The 26286-nt window shown below is 34.5% G+C and overlaps 1 long non-coding RNA gene across 2 annotated transcripts in view; it reads left to right on the plus strand.

The window, feature by feature from the left end:
- The window catches only part of LOC150092645 (uncharacterized), a 405687-nt gene extending 391489 nt beyond the window's left edge, over positions 1-14198 (plus strand). For both annotated transcript variants that reach the window (XR_016550501.1, XR_016550502.1), the window contains one exon: positions 12768-14198. This is a non-coding gene — a long non-coding RNA (uncharacterized LOC150092645). The remainder of the gene's footprint in view (positions 1-12767) is intronic.
- The last annotated feature ends 12088 nt before the right edge of the window (positions 14199-26286 follow it).

Below are 26286 nucleotides of genomic sequence, written 5' to 3' on the forward strand. Positions count from 1 at the left end.
AATGTCAAGTTATTATTTTATTATTAATCAGTAAAATAATCTTTTCAACACGTGTGTTTTTTGTGTCCCTAAATTCATAAATATGAATGCTGATCACCCTGTAACCTTAAAAGAAAGAATCTGAGTCTTGTGGGGCAATGTAAAAATACGTCCATGTATCACGTGTATCAAACTTAACTTTAAATTGGGATAATCCCTCAATCCGACTGCTAGATTAAAAGTTTAACCTGAAACTAAAATTGGCTAATTCTATGGAAAATTATTAGTCACGAGAAATGATCAATCCCATGGATAGACAGTTAATTACTTGTTCGTATGACCTCGAAAATATCAAATGCAACTGGATATGTGAAATCAGATTATTAAACGTGGTTTGGATTCGATTAGTTGAATCTTCGGCCGAAGCAGTTAAGGCTATGGGGCCTGTGTATTATCTGGTTTTTCATTCAGAGTTCCTTTAAGAAAAAAAAATTTTTCCAAAAAAAACTAAGATTGTTTTGTTTTTCCTATGTTCTCTGTTTCTTCTAAAATTGTTTCTTTGACTACTTTCAGCAGCCAAAGTATACAACGAATAAGAAAAAATGTAACTGGAATATTTCTAATGCTTTCCTTACACAATTTTGAATGTTGGCGTACTCTCCGATATTCAACAACTTTAGCACCGTTTTCTTCATGCACCTTGAGGCAGACAGCACGAGGAGAACGATGGCATTTTGAGATCCTGTAGTAGAGTTAGCTCGTGGGTATTTTAAGTTTAATGCATAGCTGTCATAAATCAGGCTCATCGCGGATTTATTTAGATCGGCCTATCAAATAGAGTTAAAAAAAAAAGAAATATTTCTTCACTTTCCTTATCTGATCCAGAAGGTGACCTTCCTCGAATCCTTTTTCCCACTGATCGTTGAAGACATTGGCAATAAAATAAGAAGCCTTATGGTTGATAAAATTTATTTTTTTTTTTCATTATCTATCTTTAGTGACATTTTATGGCTTGCTAGAAATGTATTTAGCTTATTTTTTTAGTAAGTGAACTTCGCCATCTAGTCAGAGTTCACGCATGAGCAGTGGACTCAAAAACACTTCGGACAAACAAACAAAAATCTGAAATTAGGAAAATGTAAAATAAAGTCATATAGAAAAAAAAAAATTTTCTTATATACGTTTAGTATTTTATTGTACTACCAAAGTATTGATTTAGTACTTTCTACAGTACTGTAATAAAACTCCTTTGATAAATTCCGTACATTTTGCGGTTTTAATTTATTTTCCTAATTACCCATCACTAAGGAGTCTTATTATTAAATTCCTCTGTGTCGTGTCTCTTTCCCTCCATCTTTATCTCACTGCAATGCCTGGTAGCAGACATAATGATATAAATCTCACGCTTCAGGTATTTGAGTAATGCACTGATTTGCCTAGTTCTGAGAGCATAAATTCAATGTTGATTGCTTGGTACCTAACGTCGCAGAAGGTGGTCTTGATAATTAACTGTGCACAACCCATATTACAGACGGATAGGAGAGAGATCATACACACCCAGACGTAGCACAAAATACTATTCTAAATAGCTGGCCAGAGTCTATGAAGGCTGCGTGATTATAGGGAAGTTCGCTTAATTTTCATTTCACTAGAAGGGTTATTCTCAACTGCTATATTTAGGATGCGGGAGTCAGATGAATCATTCACAGTTGAATGCATACAGTGACACTATTTGTAGCGGAAACTATGTAAATACAGTCTTACCATCCCTTTTCTGTATTAATTCGAGCAGTCGTATTCAGTTAACAGTGAAAGACGTGGCGAAGTGGTTATTACTACCCGATTCAAGGATTTGCTGGACATAGAAAACGCCTATGGGAGCGTACATTTTGCTAAACACGCCTATGTACATACATATACATACCCAGTATGTGTATTAACACATGCCAACCAATCCAATTATGGCTTGAGCGTAAATGAAGTTAGGGCAGGGTAATGCAAGAAAAGCTATAACTCGTTTGAAAATGTCTACCAACAATGCCACATTATGTACGAGAGGTCATACACATCGTTTCTACCTAATATTCTTCATTTTGTATTGTCCTATTCGTATTTAAGTTAACAATTTACCAGTTAGTTAAATTTATGCACACGATGTTTTTACCCTAATATTTAGTAGTTAGCATGGCAAGTGCTTGGGAAATTTATAGGTAAATGTTTTATTCTAGGATTATAACGGGGATACATTTGCCAATTTATTGCAGATATTTTTCATAATCGAATCCTGTTAAACTCAGTCCAAATTTGGTTGGAAGTTCAGTACTTTAAAGAAGATTAATAATTATAGAAATTGCTCGATTCGTGCGTGAATGTTTTCGTTTAGGAACAACAACCACATTCTTGTTATTCACTTAATTACTGCCCAAGTTCATAATTTCAACTCGTTTCCGTGCAGATTCTAGAGGTAAATAAGCTAACCTTAGAATTTTCGATTAATTCCAAGATTTTCTGTAACATGATCACATGGAAGAATAAAATTAGAACAGAAAGAAAAGCTAAATTTGAATTTCCCTCTTTACATCACAGATTTATTCGGACAAATTTGTGACAGGAAATATCTTTTGGATGAAAAACTTAACGTTGCATTCAAACCGAAATTCTGAAGAATCACGTGATATCCATTGGCTCTTTTTGCAAACAATTAGCTCATTTATTTAAAGGTTTTACTCGTCTGACTGTTTACTTCTCCTGGAATTATCCAGGAGATTGTAAATGAACGAAAATCCACTCTCGAAAGATTGTAAGCCTGTAATACATTAGTACCACGAGTGGGCTACGACCTGCCAAATGAATCTATTCAGATCTTCACATATCCAGTAATTTAATAAAATCTGTTTTTGAATCTTATAGGTATCCGCGTTTAAACAATTTATTTAGCACACGTCCATACCCTTACCCCTACACGGCATTCATTTGCTGTAAGCCTTTCTATCTCTCGTGTGTTAGAGTAATATATATCTCCCTTCAGTAGCGCACTCAGATTTTAATCTTGGGGGGTGTGGGGGGTTAAGTAGACGATTTGAGAATATGCATCGCATACGACCTATGACTGAGCATCTGCAATGATCGCTCATTCATAAGTAGTATAGAAATAGAAAACACGACACAACAGAAATAAAAAAAATGAACTTTAATTAGGAAAAGATTTTTGGAAAATTTTCTAGTGTTTTTTCTTTTTCTTTGTAGGACCCCTCTGGGTGCGCTATTGTCTCCCTTCCATTTTCTGTCTCCATAAATCATAACGAACAGTTTGATCAGGGTTTTCTTTCCCAATGTTAAATGAAGCAAATTTAGAATTTGTAACTAAATTCTATTGTTTAAAATATATAAAATTTAATATACTATCTTGAAAAGTTTATAACGTTATAAATTATATTAAATTTTGAGAAAATAAGTTCGAAGAATAATTGTTATTTATTAATACACCATTTTATTTTTAGGATAAAGAAAATACTGCTTCACCTTTTCAGAAATGTTTAGAAAAAAATAAGTTTTTGCCTAATTTCAGGCGTTTTCTAATATATTCAATTTTTGTTTCATTTGAGGCGTTTTCTAATATATTCAACGTTTTCATTGAAGAACAATCGTTTTTCTCTTTAAAAAAATATTAATCGCATGAACAGATTTTTAAGTGATGCATTCATAAACTTGCAATACTAGCGCATATCGACTCCCTAAAAATCTGGCCAAGTTCCGATAAACAGCATGGCAATTTTTGCATAAAACGTTCTTTTGATATTTCATCACTACGCCCATTTCCTTGTGAGCATAGTTTAGAAACGCAATATTAGATCCAATGAAGCACCTTTGGCGAAGTTAAATGAGTTAATTGATGAAGAAACGAAATGTATTTCAACTAAAGTTTCTACAGTCAATAACACGAATATTTTTAAACTCCCTCTCTTTTATTTGTTTCAACCCGGGAAATTGAAATACAGCATCCACTGAAAGGTCAGGTTTTAGGTTAGAAAGGAATTGAGGAAATAATAATAATAATAATAATAATAAAAATTGTGGCAAGTAGTAGTTCAAGGAAACTGGAGTCTTACCTGAATTTATTTTCTTTGGCCAGTGACATTCAAATCATTGTAATTCCATAGTCAGCTTTCAAAATGTCCATACAGAAGCACAGATAAGGCACACAATTACCGTATATGTCGGTATATAAGACGACTCTCAAATACAACGGAAAACTCCTTGAGATCATGGGTCGTCTTATACGGCGAGTATAAAAAGGGAAGCTTCATTTCTTGGATGAGCATTTAGGTAGTTACAATACATCGTTATATAAGAAAATAGGCAGTGTTTATAAACAAATCAGATTAATTTTTTGGTACATAAATTTATTTAAAATATTACAATAGATCTAAGTCTTAAAAAACGAATAATAATTATTAACCTAAATTTTCATGTTAATTTTCTTCATCATCTGCTCAAAATAGTTCTTCAGATTCATTGTTTAAATGATCGTCATATGGATCCAAGTTGGAATCTGGTGAATTGATTTCGTTTTCATCGTCATCAATGTCCCACAACAGATCATCTTCCGTACCATCCATAAGATTAGAGATACCACACTTTTTAAATGATTTTATTACAGTCTCTACTTTTACTTTATTCCATGCTTTGATCACAAAATTGCACAACATATCAAGTGATGCGCAGCGATCATAGATCCACCGTTCTTAGGTTTAGTTTTACGTTTGAAGATGATCATTGGTTTTAACTTGATTCCATCAGCCAAACATGACAACACAACCGTAAACCTTGTTTTTTCATGACCTGTACTTCGAACTAGCACACTCTTACTACCTTTAGACTCCATTTTCTTCCTCCATTCTCTTACCATCTTCTCGGTTATGTCAAACTTTCTTGCAGCAGCACAGTTATTAGTTTGCTTTGCCATTTCAATTACCCTCATTTTAAATCGTGCTTTATACTGTCTTCGTTTTGTTGCTGGTTCCATGATTTTAAATGATAACAATTTTAATAATCCTAAAATTAAAAAAATGAAATTAATAATTAATTAAAATTGGGACTAATCACTTTTAATTAGGGGAATTCGCGTAAATACTCAATCTATGCTATGCAAAAAAATAACGGATATGCATAGATATAAAAATAAGGGATATAACAACAATACCTAACGTTGCCTTAATACAAGAAAGAAGAAATTGGGGGAGGGTCGTCTTATACAGCCGACATAAGCTTAAGACCTGAAAATAGCGTAAAATTAGGCCTCGTCTTATACGCCGACATATTCGATAAATAAAATGTTGACATCAGCGCACATAAATCAGTGGATCCTTCACTTGTTTTTAACATTTTGGCAGACACTGAAGAAGTTCTAAATGAATTCTCATACACTGTAGTAAAACACACGAAACTGGTGACGCAAACTGAAATTGATTATGGGGAGGAAGTGGTGACGTGGTATGGCACGTTGAATAGTTCAACGTAGGGGTGTAGGAACTATTTAATAGACATGAATGTTGGAACTTTCCAAAACGAATTTGAATAGACATGTAATTCAAAAAAAAAAAAAAAAATTAACTTGAACACAAGGAAAGTTTGATTTTATCCTAACTTTCTATTAATTATAAATAAACAAAGATGGAATAAATAAAAACGTGCAGTCAAACATAAATGACAAAATGTAAGTAGAAATACAAGTTAGAGACAGCAATGTCATAGCAAGAGTTTCAACAAATTACAATATATTTACCGGAATTTTTTTGTGTCCAATTGGCCCGAGTAACACTTCGTTATGTTCAAATATTTTATTCAAATACTCAAGTTAGAAAAATTTGGGTTCGTTAACTTCATCAAGATATAGATATCTAATAATTGTACGCGATGTTTCAATAACTAACAACCAGAGCACTGGCCTTATGTCAAATATCTTATTGCTAATTTGTTTCATAAATCGAACTTAGCAAGCATTCGTGTTTCAGAGAGACTTGAACCCATAACGTTCTTTAATTGAAGCGTGGTGCTGGAGTTATTTTATTCTGCATAATCATCATTTTCTCTTACCATGTGATTTTTACTGTACGAACGTTCTGATAAGTGCTTTCAAAACTCATACAGAAGCAAGACAACTGCTTATAAGCATATTACTAAACATACAGATTCCGAAATGGATGAGAATATGAAATCTACTTGACAAAAGTTATTTATCTAATCGTTATTCTGAGAAGAATATTTAATTATACTTGCTCTAGTATAAATCATTAATCAATAATTTTTGATCCTTTAGTTTTCATTAAAATTTAAAAAATGATTTATGAAGAACATATCTCTTCACATTAAAGATACTAATTGAAACTAGTTTGATTCTGGTTTCTCCTTTAAGTATATATATTTTTTTACTTTATAAAGAAAAGAAAAGTTTATAAACTAATATATCTAGTTATAAAAATTATAAATAAATGTTCAGAAACTATATTAAAGATGCTATTATGTTTTATAAGAAATCTTCATATTTATGAAACTAACTTCCTAAATTTTTGTTAGATATAAATAACATAACATAACAGCAAGTTCGTAGTCGTCAATTACTACCGGATACAAACTGAAACTAGTTTGATTCTAGTTTCTAAAAAAAAATATGAGCATAGATTGTGTATATTTCCTTTAAGTATATATATTTTTTTACTTTATAAAGAAAAGAAAAGTTTATAAACTAATATATCTATATCTAGTTATAAAAATTATAAATAAATGTTCAGAAACTATATTAAAGATGCTATTATGTTTTATAAGAAATCTTCATATTTATGAAACTAACTTCCTAAATTTTTGTTAGATATAAATAACATAACATAACAGCAAGTTCGTAGTCGTCAATTACTACCGGATACAAACTGAAACTAGTTTGATTCTAGTTTCTAAAAAAAAATATGAGCATAGATTGTGTATATTTCCTTTAAGTATATATATTTTTTTACTTTATAAAGAAAAGAAAAGTTTATAAACTAATATATCTATATCTAGTTATAAAAATTATAAATAAATGTTCAGAAACTATATTAAAGATGCTATTATGTTTTATAAGAAATCTTCATATTTATGAAACTAACTTCCTAAATTTTTGTTAGATATAAATAACAGCAAGTTCGTAGCCGTCCATACTGAAACTAGTTTGATTCTAGTTTCTAAAAAAAAATATGAGCATAGATTTTATATATTTCCTTTAAGTATATATATATTTTTACTTTATAAAGAAAAGAAAAGTTTATAAACTAATATATCTAGTTATAAAAATTATAAATAAATATTTAGAAACTATATTAAAGATGCTATTATGTTTTATAAGAAATCATCATATTTATGAAACTAACTTCCTAAATTTTTGTTAGATATAAATAACAGCAAGTTCGTAGTTGTCCGTTACAGATTTTGTATTCAGTTATTCTTATTTCGATTTCAAATACTGTACTATGAATAAGGTTTAACATAAATAGCACTTATTTATAGAAATAGCACTTATTTTACAGTGAACTTAGGTTAAGATGCTATATAGTTATAGAGGCTACACTTTTATAGAACGTTGTACGGAGCCGAGTAACATATCCAAAACAGATCTTCGTTATCCACTTAGAGGATGAAGACAGTGAATATAAAAATTCTCTGAAGCATCCGAAACGATAGAAAAGTAAATAGATAGAAAATTAGAGCTTATAATGTAAAAGTGCTTATCTATCCATATACAGTATGTTGAGCGCGTTCGCTCTTGCGCCCGAGATATCCGTGCTTGAATAATTGACTTGAAGAGCGCCGACCCTATATTTGTCGATATCATGATGTCCGCTCAATTGTGCCGTTCCCATACGTCAATATCCACAACAGAGAAAGAGTCACATAGAGTTGCCAGCAACAAAATCAGAGATTTAGTCATACAAATACGATAGCTCTTGTATTATTGAAAATACATTTGGCGTGTTTAAGAGTATTGAATGATATGTTGATTAATATTTTGCTCTTTTTTTTTACAATTTAATTCGTCAACTTCTCGACAGATCTTGATTTCTTAACTATTAAAGTTCCTAAACTATTTGTTATGAAATTATGACAGCAATAATTAAAATGACAACAATAATTTATGTCTAGGTATTTAGACAGAGTTTTATTTTAAGAAAATAAATAAATAAATAAAATTAAAATTAAGAATATCATCGTAGTCATGGAAGCTTGTTAGTATCTTTCTTATTACTAAGCATAGATGGCGCTGTTATCAAGAGTTGGAAAACAACAGTGGCCGTGTATGTTTAAAAGATTGTCATTTTTTTCACATTAACAGACCATATCTATCTGTAGAACGAGCAAAAGTAGAGGTGTTCTATTCGGATTTAATAATAATAATAATAAAACAAGAATTTTGTCTAGACTGATTTTTTAAAGGCTTGCTTCAGTTTTAATTCAGAAAGGTTATTGTGAATTATATGTATTGGCTCAGTGCTGCAATTACACCTTTCACGAATAGATCGAAAGAAAAAGGGAGAATAGAAACGGGAATTATAAAGTTTAAACCGACTACATAATAAACAATACATTTGCTTGTGTCGCACTCTCTAAATGTACTTCCGGTTGCGACCGGAAGACGCCAAGAATTAAAAGCTCAACACTGACGGTTACTATGGTAACAGAGAGTACCTGTTTATTCTTGTTAATCCAATAATAAACATGATGAAAAATTAGAAAGAGCTTTCTCCGCGTGAAAATGCTAACAGTGCGTTCGATAGAACTTTTATTATATTTTTACTTCCCATTTCAGCGCGAATCAAGAAGTAGCTATCACACCCTAACATAGGTGAGCCTTTTGCAAACGAGAACATACCTCTGTAACCATGAGTCGGTTTAGTGAGCAGCTGTAGTAATTACAGAATGTAGCACACTGTGTCAGGCCAATCATATACGTGGTGTCTACTCATAAAATTCATAATTGTGGTTTGGTGGTGCGTTAATGATAGAGGATAGAACATTAACTGATAAGTGAAATCAGGTCACTTAGTACGTGAAGAAGCTTCTTTTATCGCAGATGATTTTCTTGTAATCATTTATCGAAAGATCGCATCCCCTGTTTTCATCACTAAAAATGAAAGGCTGCGTGATTTATCTCCATTCTGCTAACCCTCGGCACTGCACTGATTGATTCGTGGAAGAAATATGAATTTATTTGCGAAAGACATCGATTAGCTAGGAGAGAGAGAGAGAGCAAAGTTTGCACAGAAGCTGTTAGTTCAGTCAATAACCATGGCAACACATCACATTGAAAGAAAAGTCACCATCGATGACGTCACTGTAACAATATGAGGAAAAGCCAGCCAGTTAATACAACATGATCTCAACTGTATTCTTTACTGAGTAAATACGCGACCAAACTAGTCAGCTGACTTCCACTTGGCGGTGCAAATATTACTTATATGATATACTCAGTTATTACATTAATAGTTTAATTTTAGAGTAATAAATTCCGACATATAAATACATCAACACTTGCAGTATTTTAATTGTAAAACGGTTGTTCTGATTTCCAAATTCGTGTTTTAAAAAAATTCTTAATTTATTTCGTAGTAAAGTTATTCTTAAACCGAAATTATCCACGTGTTGTTTATTTTCGGACCTTTCAGAGAAATAATGGATTAGCATGATATGTTTTCGATACGATGTGGGATAAACTAAATCCAATATCATTAATTTTAACTCTTATTAGTTAGTCTTTTATTTTTGAGAAAGAAAATTCTGAAGTCTCCATTACAAACACAAAGAAAACTTCGACAGCCTTACTTCGGCAGTATCAACAGAATTTCCCAGGAGAGTTGTCTTCGGTGAACCACTAACTGTGATATATGAAACACGCAGAATCATCTGAACATGCAGTTCACGCCTGTCGAGTAGAGAGAGAAATAATTCTTCCTGTGATAAACTAAGAAGAAGAAGGAAAATGCAACAGTCTCTACTCGCCTAGCAGTTCTATCAAAACACCAATGCATCCATCCGAAACTATCCTAAGAAAAGTTAAAAACAAACAACTATCCGACTGTCGGGCAGATTATGCTGCCGGCCATCTTTTATTGGTCATCATCGTAATTCAGAAAAATAAAATAAAATAAAAAATAATTTGGTTCAATTTTTTTGTTACAAAGCTGTTATGTAAAATAATAATTTACATCATTAAATTAGCCCGTTATGCATTTGAATTTGAATATTCTTATAAAAATGAGGGAAAGAATACTACTGAACAATATTTCATCAATATTGTATTGATTCAGGGATGCAGTTTAATGTATTTATTTCCTTGCATAACACAATGCTAAGCATTCTGTTATGTAAGGAAATAAATGCTAGAAGGAGTCGTGCATTACGTGTCGAATGCACATCCTGAAAAGAATGTGCTTTTTCGCTGATTTTGTTGTGATATCGATTTCATCATCATCATCATCATCATCATCATCATCATCATCATCTTCTTCTTCTTCTTCTTCTTCTTATCCCTCTTCATCATCATAATCTCATCATCTTCTTCCTCTTCTTCTTCTTTCCCAGATTTCATCTGGACCATCGGGAGTCTGTAAATGCTTTCTGTCGGTTCCTTATTCTTGCTGTTGGTCTTAGTTCAGCAAAACTCCTTTTCTCACATTCTATTAAAGGTCTATCTCTTCCATATATTTTTAGGACAGCCATGCGTTTTCTTTCCTTGTGGATTCCATTCCAGAACTGTGTGACAGATTTCTTCGTGATCTTTCCTAAGTGTATGTCCAATCCATCTAATTTTTTTTTTATTTCAAGGTTGACCTTTTTCTGATTTGTTCTTTTCCAGGGGTCTTCGTTATTAATAAATAAACATTCATAAACCGATGTATGCTCCGCAGACATCGGTTTATGAATGTTTGTAGTTTTCTTTGCATTTCCTTTGAAACTAGCCACGTTTCGCATTCATATAAAAGAACTGATTTAATACATGCATTAAATATTTTTAATTTTGTATCTGTGTGAATATTTTTCATTTTCCATACTCTACTAAGTTTAGCATATGCATTTTAGAATCCTTATGACAACATCTCCAGTTGCTCCTCCATCTGCAGATAAAACACCGATAAGATGTGTAAAATGTGAAAAATTCGACTTTTCCATTTTCAATTGTACTTGGTGCCTTGTTGTTCACATTGATTCTCATTTTGTTTGTTTTGTATTTATTTTCAAACCGACTTTCTTGTAATGGATAGTTTGTTTTGGATATCTGCATGTCTGTGAACAATTAGACACATATTATCTGCATAGTCTAGATCACCCAGAGTCTTATTTATTTTCCATGATATTCCTTTGGCATGTTCCATTGCTCTAGTGCATGATCTAGCACCAGTATAAATAATAAGGGAGACAGCAGACATACTTGTCGTACTCCAGATACAATTTAAAAGGGCTGTATCAGATATCCATCATGCAGCTCCTAGCATTGGAAATTGTTATATCCTTCCTGTATGAGGTTTATTATCTTGTGGCATTTCTTTGTTTCGAAGTGCATTCCACACACAATCTCTGGAAATGGAATCTGAGGCTTTTTCATAATTCACAAAAAGCAAATGTAAAAGAGAGTTAAATTCACTCGGCCGTTCGATTATTATTCTTAAGGTGTTAATGTGGTCCACACGTGATCTATTTGGTCTAATACCAGACTTCTCTCTCCTCATGTCTTCATCTAAACTATTATAGATTCTTGAAAGAATAATTTTGCAGAAAATTTTGCTAATGGCACATAGTAGGTTTATCCAATTATTACAATTTTCCAAATATTCTTTCTTTGATATTTTTACTATTATTTTGATATCGTTAAGATAACAGTTAACGGTCATGATAAAAAAGTACTTGTATTCTGTAGTATTGCACACAAACTATAATTTTCATGTAATAATTAAAGTCTGGCTTTTTTGCTTTATTAAACTTTAAATGTAGTTAAAAATAACTTGTGCAATTCCTAAAGATCAACTAAAATATAAAATATATGCCTTAAATTTTATATTTATCCACACACACACACACACACACACACACACACACACACACAAATAATAATAATTCGTGCCATTCAATAGATAGCAGTTTTACCCGATTATTCCCCCCCCCCAATTGGTTTGATCTAAATCAGGAGTTCCCAACCTGGGGTACGGTGAATAGCAGGTAAATAAGTATATTATGCTATTAATATATTCCAAAAATAGTTATGTTATCAACATTTCCGGGCTATTCCATGTTGGTACTGTCTGTTAGCCGCACCAGCAACATTTCAGGTTTCTTTTCGGACACAGTGAGATTGCATAGACTTTTTTTCTCGCTTCAGGGTCCGATAACTCAAAATGCCCGGTTAAGATTCAAGATAGCTAGTGAAATTGCCAGATCGGCGCTCCCTCGAGGCTAGCCTCCGCGGCATCTGCGCATGTGCGTCACGTACTGTATGGTACACACTCCAACTGCTTCATTTCGACATGCTCACAGTACACACGGTTTAGTGATAAACATAGGTTAGCTAAATTACTTTTGCCGACTTCACTTTTGCTGACTAAATTTTAATCTAATCGTAAGTAGCTTATAGTTTATTATTAGCCTATTCTAAAAATGAAAGGATAGATCAAGATTTAAATACATTAAAATATTATTTATTTTTTAGCTTATTTTTAAAATGGAAGGTTAGATCAGGATTTATATACAAAAAAATATTATTTTTGCAGACCCAAGGAATGACCACGCCAAAGAAACGTTGTTACCAAGATTCATAAGTGCAATATGGTTTTACTTTTGTGCTTGACAAAGAAGGTGTGCAAAAATCACAGCGCTTCATTTGCTCCAAGCGTTTCAGCAATGGCAGTATGAAGCCATCAGAATTGAGAGAGCATCTTCAGAATGTTCATCCCGAACATTCTAACTAGTCAGAGTCCTCATTTAGAATAAAACGAGCACGATTTGGTAAGAATATCACACTTCATGACCATGGATTTATTACCCCGAAGAAGCAGCACTGGAGGCCAGTTATCGCGTCGCATTGAGGGTCGCCAAAGAAAAGAAATCACATACAATTGCTGAGACGTTAATGAAGCCGTGTACTATGGACATGGTTGAGTTGGTGTGTGGTAAAGAAGCAAAAGAGAAAATTAGTTAAATCAACCCAAATCATTTTATAAGCCATTGCATCCTTCACCGGTATGCTTTAGCATCTAAAACACTTCCACATAATTTGAAATTCGTTTTGGATGTTGTTGTTCAAGTTGTGAATTTTATCAAAGCAAAAGCATTGAATCGCCGTGTGTTTAAATCTTTGTGTGAAGAGGTTGGAGCAGATCACATCCTACTGCTGCTTCATACAGAAGTACGATGGTTATCCAGAGGAAATGTTTTAGGAAGGGTTTTTGAACTTAGAAATTTAATTGAATTTTTTTAGTCGAAAACGAATCTGCTTTTGCTTCATATTTCAAAGATCCAACCTTTGAGATTTCTCTGGCTTATCTTTCTGATGTATTTGGAATTCTTTCTGTGAACATTTCACTGCAAGGTACAGATGTCATTCTCGCGGAGGCTGAAGAAAAGATACAATCGGTTCAAGAAAAATTGACTCTCTGGGGAAGAAGGATGAAGTTAGGTAACTTTGCCAATTTCAAATTTATTGATAAAATCACTTCAGATCCGGCATACGAACTAAAAGAGGAAGTTCGTGATAGCATTATATTGCATTTAAAAACTTTGAAAGAGGCACTTGCAAGAATAATTCCTCCTGACCAAATGAATGAAGTCTGGATACGTAACCTTTTTCATATTGATTTAGAAAAAATCAATGAAAACGACCCAGTGAAAGAAGAGCTAATTGATCTCCGCAATAACAAGAAACTCCGAATTGAATTCAAATCAATGAAGTTACAAAAGTTTTGATGCACACTTGGAGAAGCATATCCCGTTATCACCAAACGTGCTTACATGGCTATAATTCCATTTATAACAACTTATCTATGGGAATCAGGATTCTCAGTTCTGTTTTTAATCAAGTCCAAAACAAGAAACAAACTGGAGCCTGAACATGATATGCGGGTATCTATTTCAACAATTGTACCAAGAATAAAACTGTTGGTGGATAAGAAACAAAATCAATGGTCTCACAAGTCGATTTTACTGCAGTTTAATAAAGATTTTATGTTAATGTAAATTTATTTATTTACCGAATAAAGCATTTATGAAAACTTAATTACTGTTTATTTCTTATATTCTTCGAATTTGCATGGTAAACTTAAGAATTTATTTCTTATTGTAATGAATAGTGGGTACCGGATAATTTACTAAAAGCCAAGGGGGTACGGGGACCAAAAAGGTTGGGAACCCCTGATCTAAATCAAACGATTATTAATTTTTCTATTTTTATCAATGAGAATATTCTTTATTAATGAATTGGAGACTGTTATAAATTGATTTTAAAAAATGCTTCAGAAATCAAGGGGGGGTAGTATATTATCGATTGTGGGGATACCGTTTGAGAGCACTATTAAGATAAAAAAAAAGAAAAAGAAAATAAATCTACTTCAGTTTTGCGATATTGGTTAACATTCATTTTCTGATCAAGTATGTTTCTTTGTGTTTATCAAACACGCTTTCTCTGATGGTTGAAAAAAGGGGTTATCATAATAATTTCATATGATTTATAAATGAAATTTATTTAATTTTACTTAAATTTTTTCGTAACTAATATTTTCTAACTTTTATCTTATTTTTTAATTTAGTTAAAAAACTTAAAACACTTTTTTTACTAAAATTATAAAATTACACTTTTAAATATCGCATATCATAATGATATAAGTATTTCATAACAAGAAGCTCTTCGATTGATTGAGGTTTTGGAGACGTGTTTACTTCCTACTGCTACAGTCCGCTCTCTTTTTTAAGCTGTACTACACTACTGACGGAGATATTCCGTGAACCTTGCATTGCACTGGCTCTAACCCTGTTTGAATATCCCCCTTTACACGTAATGTGTATGAGGTCAGTGGCTGCGTGGGTCCCACTCGAAATGAGGACCAGTGGTGAATGTATGGTTTCAGGGAATTCGAGCTGAGCCAAGAAAGCTCACGGTTTTTTCCCACAACACTTAGTGATTCTTTTCTCACAAACACCACTAGTAGACTACCACAGTCTACAGAACTTAGCTGGCAGGTCCCTAGACCTGCGGGATTTTACCTGCAACCAATCATGAGCGTGGCCAATCCAGACACCATCACAGACTCGCTTGATGAAGAGCTGCATTTTACTTCTTAAACAAACTTCTAAAAAAACGTTAAAGCTTAAATGGCCAGCAAGTATGATCGATCCAGACATCATTGACTCGCTCGACATTCAGCTTCTCAAAAAATTCGAGCTTGAATGGCCCGACTTCCTAAATTTATATTCCTTACCCAGGACTGATGATGATGAGAATGAAGACACTCCTCAAATGGAGGAAAAACTTAACCTAGTGTCTCTGCCTCTACACTCTCTGATCAAGGAGAGACCCACGTACGCAAGAAGCGCAAAACTCTCGCCTTTGAGCCAACAAATGATGTTGGCATGGATGAAGACGTTCCCAATTTAGACTCCCCTGCCTTCCCCAATGAGAAGGTTCCCCAATCATCTTAAGAAGGCAAAAGCAGAGATGGACAGCCTTAAGAACCACCATGACTAATCAGCAGATAAACTATTCCACGGCCAAAAATGTAGACGAGGGCATCAAAATTCAGTCCACCAAGGTGTGACAGACTACAGAAATTTAACAAAGGAAATGGACGCCAGACGTATTCAGTATCATTCCTTCTCACTTAGCTCGGAAAAAAAATTTGAAAGTGGTGCTCCGAGGAGTTTCCAAAGATATTGACACAGATGAAATAGCTACTCACCTCAACTTACAAGATCTACCTCCTATAAAGGTTAGCAAAATGTATAACTCAAACAAGACCCCTATGCCTCTAGTCCTTGTGGAGATCCGTAATATTTATAAAAACATATACAACTTGAAGTCAATCTGTGGGCTTAAAATCTCGCCAGAACCACTGAAAAAGAGCTTCCTTCTTCTAGGCAGTGCCACAGGTTCCAAAAATTTGGTCATGTCCAGAAGTTATGCAAAAGCTCAGTACAGATGTTTAAAATGTAATAAGACCTACCCCACAAATACCTGCGCCAAGCCAAAAACCACCCCGGATAAGTATGCTAACTGTGGCGGCCCTCACCCTGCTAACTATAGAGGGTGTATTTACCAACCCAAAAACAGACGGACTGAGCCGAACAGTTAATCTACTTCGTTATCTAAAACGAGAACGCCTGAAACTCAAGCGCCTCAGTCCCCCACTAGTGCGAACAGGGCGGCAAGTGCCTCCCCACCATTAACTGACCCCCGAGAAGGTGACCCTTCAACATCAAACAAGGACATATGCAGACGTGGCCCGCTCCAAAAAGACAGTACAAAAGACCAGAATCTGCCTAATTCAAATTCAAATCTAACAGCTGTCATCGCCTCTTCTCTTGCAAATATCAAATCCATCACTTAGTACTACGATCAGATTTTTACAGCAAACCAAGTCCATTTTATCTGCACTCTCTGATGTATAGAAATGTAGGCATTGCACTCCAAACAATTTGTCTAGAAATTCGATTGGGAGAAGAGGAACAGAGACTGGTGTGTAAAAATTAAATATTGAACTATTTATATTAAATTGGTAAATATTTATATTAAAATATTAAAATATTTATATTAAAAAGATTAAACTATTTATATTAAAATATTAAACTTAATTTAAAATAGTAAAAATTAAATTATAAAATCATTTTATTTTTAATAAAAAAAGATGATACATAGTTGCTAATTAAAAATTTAGTAATTTTGTAGTAATTTAACTGATTTTTGCTAGTGGAATATTAACAGCAACTTGGAGGAATACAACGCTCCCAAGTGACTGCGAGAAGAGAACTGACGGAGTTTGAAAGAGGTGTTGTGATAGGACACCGTGTTATAGATCCATCTGATCGACAAATTATTGAGAAATCATACTGAGATGGGAGCACAGAGAGTCAACGGCAAGTGCTACTCGCAGTGGATGACCCCATCAGGCTCATGACTATAGGATGCTACAAACATAATAATATGTAAAAAATAAAAAATAAAAACATTTTTCTGCCAACATGTTGAACGTGGAGTTCCAGGCATCGACTGAAAGACTAACCTGCAACGAGGCTCACAACATGGGTTTCCATGGTATGACTGCAATATGCAAACCCCACATTACCTGAACCAATATACAGTGGAACGTGGAAATTATGGCGCGAAGACTCATGCTACACCCTCTACCGAGCAGATGGACAACGAACACCTGTTCTACCGATCAGGTGTTCGTTGGTGTGGCGGATATCCGGTGAACTGCTGTAATTGCATCGACTGTGGACATGAACGTTACCACACTTGACTGGTCACTACAGAACTCTGATCTCAACCCTATTAAACATCTGTGGGATGAATTGATGCGTCGGGTGAACTCAAGGGACGTCGGCTCCACAACAGTCCAGGACCTCATTACATGCATACAGGAAGGATGGTCCAAAATTCCCGTTGATCGCTATCGCACGCTTGTGGAAAGTATGCCCCATAGGATTGCTGAAATCATCGCAGAGAAAGGAGGTCCAACATTTTAATAAGGTGGGCGCCACGACTGTTTGTTCCTCACACGATGGTGTTCGTTGACCGCTTTCCAAGCAGTGTAGGTGTATATATATATAATCTACCGGACTCTTTCAGCTCTGCTATCTGATATTGGCACACTCGTGAAGTCAGACGCACGCAGATGCCCAACAATAGAACGTCAACACGGACTGTGGCTACAGTTCAAAGCTAACTGAATTTTTTAATAGTCGTTTTATACGAGTGATACGATGTTTCTTATAGTGTTTTGTATTTGCTTTCTATGTTCCCACGCCTGAAGAAGTCCGACAATCCGATGAAACATGTTGCATTATATATATATATATAATGTTATATATATATATTTTTTTGATCTCACAAAAGAATTTATCCACTTTATGACTTCAGTACTTCAGCGATTGAAAATAATAGAAATGGAATGGGAGACGATTAAAATTCACGTGCATGAAAATTAAATACAGTGAAAGTGAAAATGGAAGAAGAAGAAGTAGGAGAGGAAATCATAACAGCTCTGTCTGAGAGCAACTTTTGCCGTCGATCGGTGAAAAATGGAATCCCGCTTCTTGAGCAGCGGAATGCAAATCTCCATTTTATCGTTCGGATTGATAATGGGCAGTTCGAGAAGAATTTGAAGCTTGCGGCTATTGTCGTAAAGAAGGGTCTGCGTAGAAATATTGCAGAACATTCGGTGAATTTTTCTTCTGTACGTCCCAAATTTCCTTAATTCAAAGATCGCGAGAAAACGAGGGGAGTCATTAAATGGGCTACAGAAAACTAACAGGTCGAGCCAGGATCAGAACCTCGTACTACCCTAACTGAATAATATTAAACATATAATATTAATGAAATTAATTCTGAGCAATATTTAGACGAGCAGAAATAAATATCTGATTTTTTTTTAAGAAATATTTTTGCGAATCTCGTAATGACATGAATGCGATACCATCGTTCCATTTTATGAACTCTAACCTTTTGCTAATTCCTGTTATTAACAGGAGTCAATGAAAACAGAATACTTCGCATTGAAATATTTTGCCTTCACTGACGTCGTTTCTACGTCGTTTCCATTGTTAAATGGAGCCCGTAGACACGATTCTAGAAATTTCAAACTGATTACAGTTTTCGATATCTGTTGAACTTCATCCTTCTCATACTTAACGAATGAAGTGATGCTTCGAAATCATCAGTTCCTACTTTTCATTGAAATCATTAATTTCTCGTACTTAAATTCGAATAAAAACAAACTCAAATTTCAGCTACAAAATATTGCCACTATACTATTCGTCTGTCACATGCCACTGACCTGTAAGGCAGAAGCATTCACCGTCTACAAGTTGCATCATGTTGAATTTCATTATTATTATTATTATTATTATTATTATTATTATTATTATTATTATTACATGACAACTCTAAAGTATCCACATCACACAGTCCACTGTCCGAGCTATTTTATTTAATCCAAGTGCAATAATCCATAACATAATCCACTATCGACACACTACACCCACTAACTGTATTTTCATCTGTTAAATGCGTGTGTTTTCTGGCCGATTTTCCTGTATGCCGAATGAAAATCTCGAATTTTCGATATTTTCATCCGGGATTTTCTATCTCCGTGTGATATTAGCTTGCTCACATTCAATCGAAAAAGTCCATAAAAAATATTTCTCTCCTCACCAGAAGGATCAAACAGGTTTTCCAATCGTTGAAGTACTGAAGTGGATAAAAATCAAAACAACGAAGTAATACATTACTCTTTGGAACTCGAGTGGAAGAGTACCAAATATTATATGCAAGAAAAGACCTGTGGCTGCTAAAAGCATCTTAAATTTTCCAAAGTTACATAAATGTATTCATTCTTAAGAGTTCTACAAACCCTTTAAAACTGTATATTAAATATTTCTTTGAGTCGTCAGATTTCTGCATCTTTATGGTATTGCCCATCTAGACATTCACTGTCTGAGCGAAACAAATGCATGTTTCTCATATTGTCAAAATATTTGCGGTCGCTAAATAATTTCGATGTTTCACCAACCTCCATCAGTCTTAATGGATTAAAAGTGATTCATTTGAACTATAATTAAGTTGTGAAACTATTAATGCTTTTATCTCCCCAGATACCAACTTCCATTACCAAAATGGTCACCATCAAATCTTGACGCACAAATCATAAAGAGCCTGATGATGCACACTGGAATACTCATATGCTTCTTTATGTAATGCTGTTATTTATTCAATATAAATTCAAAACTATTCAAATTAAGTGGATATCGAATCCAACATTATTTCAAAGACGAATAGAGAAATTACAAGAGTTTCAGAAAAACTGTAGTTTCTCAATTCGGCTTTGAAATAATGTCGGATTCGATATCCACTTAATTTGAATAATTTTGCATCGCCGAAGTGAAGCCTTTTGGCTCTCTTTTTCAGTAATTCTTGGTGCCTTTTGTGATGTGACATCTTTTTTAGCAACTCGTATGGTCAAGTATAAGTTCTGAGTATTTACGGATCTGGCTCCCACTGACGAGACCTCAACAAAGGTCGAAACCGGTCTGGGTCTCGCTCGGAGAGGCTCTGCTTGGGGGTTTGGTTTTTGCCTGTCTCTGAGTGGGGCCACTGCTGAGAAGTTCTTCTCGGTGACGGGGTGAGCCTGTCACAGAGTGGAACAACGCTGAGTTGGGCGATCTTTCGGGATCGTCTTATTTTTAGAGTCCGCTTCACCTATATAAAGGTCGAAACCGGTCTGGGTAGTTATCTTCCCCATAATGAATAACATCATACATGTTCGCTTGGAGATGTGTTTTACATATGGGAAATACTAAGGATAGTGATCAGAGCTTACTCCACCTTTACTACGAGTTGCCCCTGTCATGAAAAGTTGCTTATGCTTGGATCTGCTGAAACTTTTATAGTTTCTATATTCGGCATGAAACTCTATTCGGCTTTTGAAATAATGTTGGATTTAATATCCACTTAATTTGAATAATTTTGCATCGCCGAAGTGAAGCCTTTGGGCTCTTTAGTTCAGTAAATTCAAAACATTTTGTAATTATTGTGATTGTCGTTAAGTGATCATTTTTTTTTTGCAAAAAGCACCCATTTTTCAAAACTGAAAGTGTGTGTGTGTGTGTGTGTGTGTGTGTGTGTGTGTGTGTGTGTGTGTGTGTGTGTGTGTGTGTGTGTGTGTGTGTGTGTGCGTGCGCGCGCGCGTGCGTTAATGATTGATTTTACACACACACACACACAATAAATAATTCGTTTTGCATTACTTATTTATCAATATCTCGTATCCCTTACCATCCGATATCGTAAAAGAGCATGTCCAAAGATTAATAAATATTGTATGAATGCCTTTTCTCCATTTCGATCTCACACTGAGATTACAATCTTCCCAGGCGAAGGTAACTCTTATATGACATGCTCCCAATCACACCGGTGATCGTGACTAAAAAAGTCCCAAGTCTAATCTGTCAGTCCTTCCCGTGCTATAGATCTATTACACTGGCATGCAAGCCTCCCTTACCGTTGCAAGACATGCCAGTCTGTTAGCAATCCATCACCTGAATGGTGAATTCTTGGCTTTCTTCACTTATGTCGACATATTTCGAACAAGGTTTTCATGTCTTCGAAGTTGAGTTATTGCTAAGACTGTCGAGTTCTTGTCGCATTTGAAACACTTCCTAGTGTCCAGGGAAAAAAAAAGGTGCAGTCGTTCGTTTCAGTTGTTTGACCCAGTTTTCTTTCCAACCAAATAAACTTATCCACCGAAGATCTGTTTGCGAAATGCTATGAGCCAGGTCAGAAACTGCATTATTGTAAAATTAGACATCATTTCTTATTTAAGATATAATCTTTTTATTTTTAATTTCTAAAACATTAGACGTGTAATTAAAATTTTAATCACTAGCTTACTTATTCTACACATTCAAGTTCCTTTCCGGTTTAGAATAAATAAATTCCGGTTTTGCCAGAAGTTCTTTAAATTATTGAACCGGAAGATCAAGTCGGAAGTTCTTCCGATTAAAAGTTGAGATGAAAAGCAGGAAGTATCTTCTTAACTTCAGAAAATGAAAAAAACAGGAACTTCCTGCTTTTTATCGCAAATTTTAATCGGAAAAACAACAATGAACCTTAACTCCAAAAAGCAGCAAGCAAGGAATCCTGTCTCGAAATCACGTGACATGTTCTCTGTTGCAAATTCTTCCTTCCTGTTGCATGCACCCACTTAGCATCAAGGCTGAGCACTTGTGCCTAATTCCGTATATGGTCACGCGTAATATCCTATTCTGTCGAAGAGTTACAACTTTATTAAAATTTACCATTTCCCAAAGTGCAACTCAAGGTCATTTAAGGTGACTGTAGGACTCGAGAAGTAATTTGCCTTTCAAAATGAGCCACTTAGTGCTATTAATTTTGGGCTATACGGACCATTACTTTAAATGGATTCAATATATTTTGAAATGTTTGTAGACTTTGCATAGAAAGTGCGCAATATATGACTCAACGTACTTCCCACTGTCACATCAATCTCTCCTAAATGTACGCATCTAGAAAGAGTTTTCTATCGTAAAACGCGAATTAATTATAGCGATGTTGTTATATAACAATGTCGCAAAAAAAAGACTGAAAATAACTCCAGTTAAAATTATCTTTATTACCTGCGCGCGCTATGACGTAACAATAATGATTCTTGTAATCGTTTTTTGATTGTCGCTACACTTGCCTACTCAAACCTGCATTGGCTAGCTATATTTTGATTATTTCAAAGAATTCTAAAACTGGTACAAGGTATTGACAGTTATTTTGCCTTTTGTTTTGTATTTGAATTAATATTTCCCATAATCCTGTTTTTTTTCTACTTATAAAAAGATACATTTTACATAAATATGCTCACTCATATATCAAACATGTTGGTTGCTGCATACTCGAGCTTTCTGTGTTGTCGTGGGAGCATGCATTATATCAACGCATCTGCACTATGATAGTTCCAGTATATAATGATTGATTAGCAGTTACCTGGACAGTGGCTCTTCAACTGTGAGTTTAACTCTCTCTCTCTCTCTCTCTCTCTCTCTCTCTCTCTCTCTCTCTCTCTCTCTCTCTCTCTCTCTCTCTCTCTACTGGTGATCCGCGAACGATATAGAATGGACATTAAAGTATTGCTTAATCAATGTTTAGGATGGTGAATACACCAAACATAAACATGTCTACTGTAGACTGTGTTCTACTGCTCATGTAGTCAACACGTTTGAATTAAAGTGCCTTGAGAGCCTCTACTCAAGAAAATCATTTAATGCTATCGACTTAATGGGAAAATAATCATGTAAGGCTATCCACAAAAAATAAACATTTAAGGCTAATAACACTTAAGGCATAAATATTAAGACAGTAGTACTCCAAGGGAAAACAAGCATTTAAGACTAATAAAACTCAAAGAAAAATTATTTAAGGCTAACAACACTTAAGGAAAATAACCGTTTAAGGTTATCACTCCAAAAAATAAACATTTTAAGGCAAAAACATTAAGATAACAGCTCTCTAAGGGAAACAATAATTTAAGGGTAATAACATTCAATGAAAAATAATCATTTCAGGATATCAATCTAAGGGAAAAATAATCATTAAGGCTGATAAAACTTAAGGCAAAAACATTAGGCTAGCAACACTTTAAGGGAAAATAATCATTTAAGGCTAACAACATAAGAGTTAACAGGAGATGCTTAAGCCAAATACGTTCTCCTTACAGTGTTAATTTTTTTGTTTTTTTTTTTATTTAATAATGTCGATTATCATTTGGCTTTTCAACATGCTAGTACTTAATTTTTATAATAATAATAATAATAATAATAATAATAATAATAATAATTTTTATTATCCAGTTAATCTTAAGATGTTATAATTGCTAAGCCTAAATATAAACCAACATAGCTTCAAATAAAACAAACGTCTTCTTTAATTAATTGGTCGTGAAATTAGAATTTTAATCTACACTGGCTCCGATTTCTGATCCAATTGTTTAAAACTACTAATTGGATAAAATAAATGACTGAGTCAATGTTCTAGGATGTAACCCGTATTTATTTCGAAAGGACAAATATTATAGTCAGAAATATACAACTGTCTCCACCCTAAACCAACTACCTCAATACGATTTAGAAAGAACATTAAAAAAGTTTCTCCAGTCATCAATTAAATTTAAAAGTAGATCTTCATGTTGATGCCAACAACTAAAGGAAGCAAGGAATTCTAAAATTACAGGTGAGGTAGAATGTGTTTAAGAAGACTTCTACATTCTTCTCTCTTTTTTTTGTTTAGAGTAAAGTAAATGGCAAACCCACTGTAATTCTTAATTGTCAAATTAATTCAAAAAAATTATTTTCGTTATTATTAAAGCCTTCTGAAAATCTCTTCTAGTCAATGAATATTAAATAATTCTATTTATTAACGGTTAGTTGAAAATAAAATAAACTACAACATCGATAGTTATATTAAATTTAAGAAGCGATGTGCTTGCTAAAATATGTCGCATTAGTTCTAACGATGACCTTATAAGTGAAATACCAAAATGGTTAAAATGGAGCAATCGAGTACGAAAAAGTTATTTAAAAACTTGGAAAAAGCTAATTGGACGGAGCCTTTTTATAAAAAAATCTGCAGGAGAAAAAGGGGTTGTGCAGCAAACAGGAAGTTGGTTTGCTGCAAGACGCAGCAATGGGTTATGTTCGCTAATCAGAGCGAGGTGTGACTCTTCAATGGGGTGTCTTTCTAACTTTGTTACGGCAAATCAAGGACTAGCACAAGGACGTAGGCCCGAGGTCACGCTAACGTTCGACTGCCTCCTAAGAGCACCTAAGCCAGCGCTAGCAAGTTGTTGTAGAGGCGCAACCCCGCTGATCAATACGTCGAAAACGGGAAATGGAGAGAGAGAGAGAGAGAGAGAGAGAGAGAGAGAGCTTTAAATGAATTAGTATTCGCCATAATGTCGATGTTATCCAATGATTATGGGGATGTCTGCATGAATACCGGGATCTGGCTGGAATATACGTTGTGTGCACGTGATGCAACTCTCGTGTTTTATTGTCCTAAAGACTGACATGTAGCATGAGCGGAGTGAGAACCGAAATAAATCAACAGCAGCTGACTAACGGTAGACGGATCTTTCGTCGGCTCCCATTCGACAACCCTTTTTAGCATTCAGAGAGAGAGAGAGAGAGAGAAAGGGAGATTTAATAAAGCATGACAGCAATGCCACTTGCACTTATTAACTCCCGTGCAAGATGTGCTAAAAAGATTACTCCTAAATGCGTGTGGATAATAGTTAATTACAAACAGAAGGAAATACGTTACCAACAGAAATTACATCCTTTACTCTCTCAGAATGATAACCATACGTAATAAAGGAATAGTTTTCTGGACTCTTACAACGTGTAAGATGAAGAGCCGTCTGACTCATTTCTCATCTTGGACACAGTCTTCCCTCCCCCACCAAATCACTTATATTGCGTCAATAAGATTTTGTTGATCGCTAAAGTCATCCAAGAAAAAACACACAAAAAAAGATTCCCTAATTGGGTTAATACACGTTGCAGTTGAAATCTAATTATGCAACAGCCTATAACGAAAGCAGGGGGACTTAAAAGCTCCAAATCGCTGTTATGCACTGCAAAGTTCTTATTCATTCCACACTTGCCTCACAGCAATCGATATCTGATGGTTAATTTGGAAGATCGCCAGTGAAGGATTTTCTGTTGATAGCCGATTAGAGCAACAGACTTCACTGGATTTAGAGCAGCTGGCAGTCAATGAGGGGAAAAAATGAAAGTTTGGCTTCTGTGGGCGTCAATGATTCCTTTCAAATGAGGTCCGAAGCATCAGCACCGCAGTGAATGAACCACCTGTTCCAGCATTCTATACGAATGGGAGGGGGGGGGATAAAGTTCAAGGGAAGATATTCTCTCTCTCTCTCTCTCTCTCTCTCCACATCGTTTGTCGAACATGGATAAAACTGAAAGATAGCAAGTTACTTCGTAACCAACACAACGAACACGGAAAACAAGTGATCTATTTGGCGTACAGTATATAAATCATTAAACAGATTAGCGCATGGTAAGCTGACCTATATTCGGACACTAAGAGATGTAAGCTACGGTCTGGAAAACAAATAAATATAAGGTTATTTTATAAAGAGGAGAACCACTGAAGATTTCGATAAGCGTAACTGTTCTACTGTTGCAGGGGCGTATTTAAAAATGTGACCCGCTGCAGATCATAATGTGCTATTTAGCGCAGTATTTTTATAGTCATATTTTATGTCGAAGTACGTTTCTAATTCATGAAAAGATTTGGATATGATTAAGAGTGTTAATAATCCGTTACTACACTGCTCTACAATGGTTGGAGATACCCCACATGCACTGCAGTGTGGTCACCTATTCAAAATGTACTCTTCTACATTTGTAAAAACTAATCTTGGTCGAAGTATCTGAATGAACCCTGGTGGTAACGAGCAATTGCCTTTTGCTTATGAAAAACACTGGGTTCAATTT

Source organism: Typopeltis vanoorti, chromosome 25 (assembly GCF_054136105.1).
Source record: "Typopeltis vanoorti isolate ZY-2024b chromosome 25, IOZ_Tvanoo_1.0, whole genome shotgun sequence".
Classification (NCBI taxonomy): Eukaryota; Metazoa; Arthropoda; class Arachnida; order Uropygi; family Thelyphonidae; genus Typopeltis; species Typopeltis vanoorti.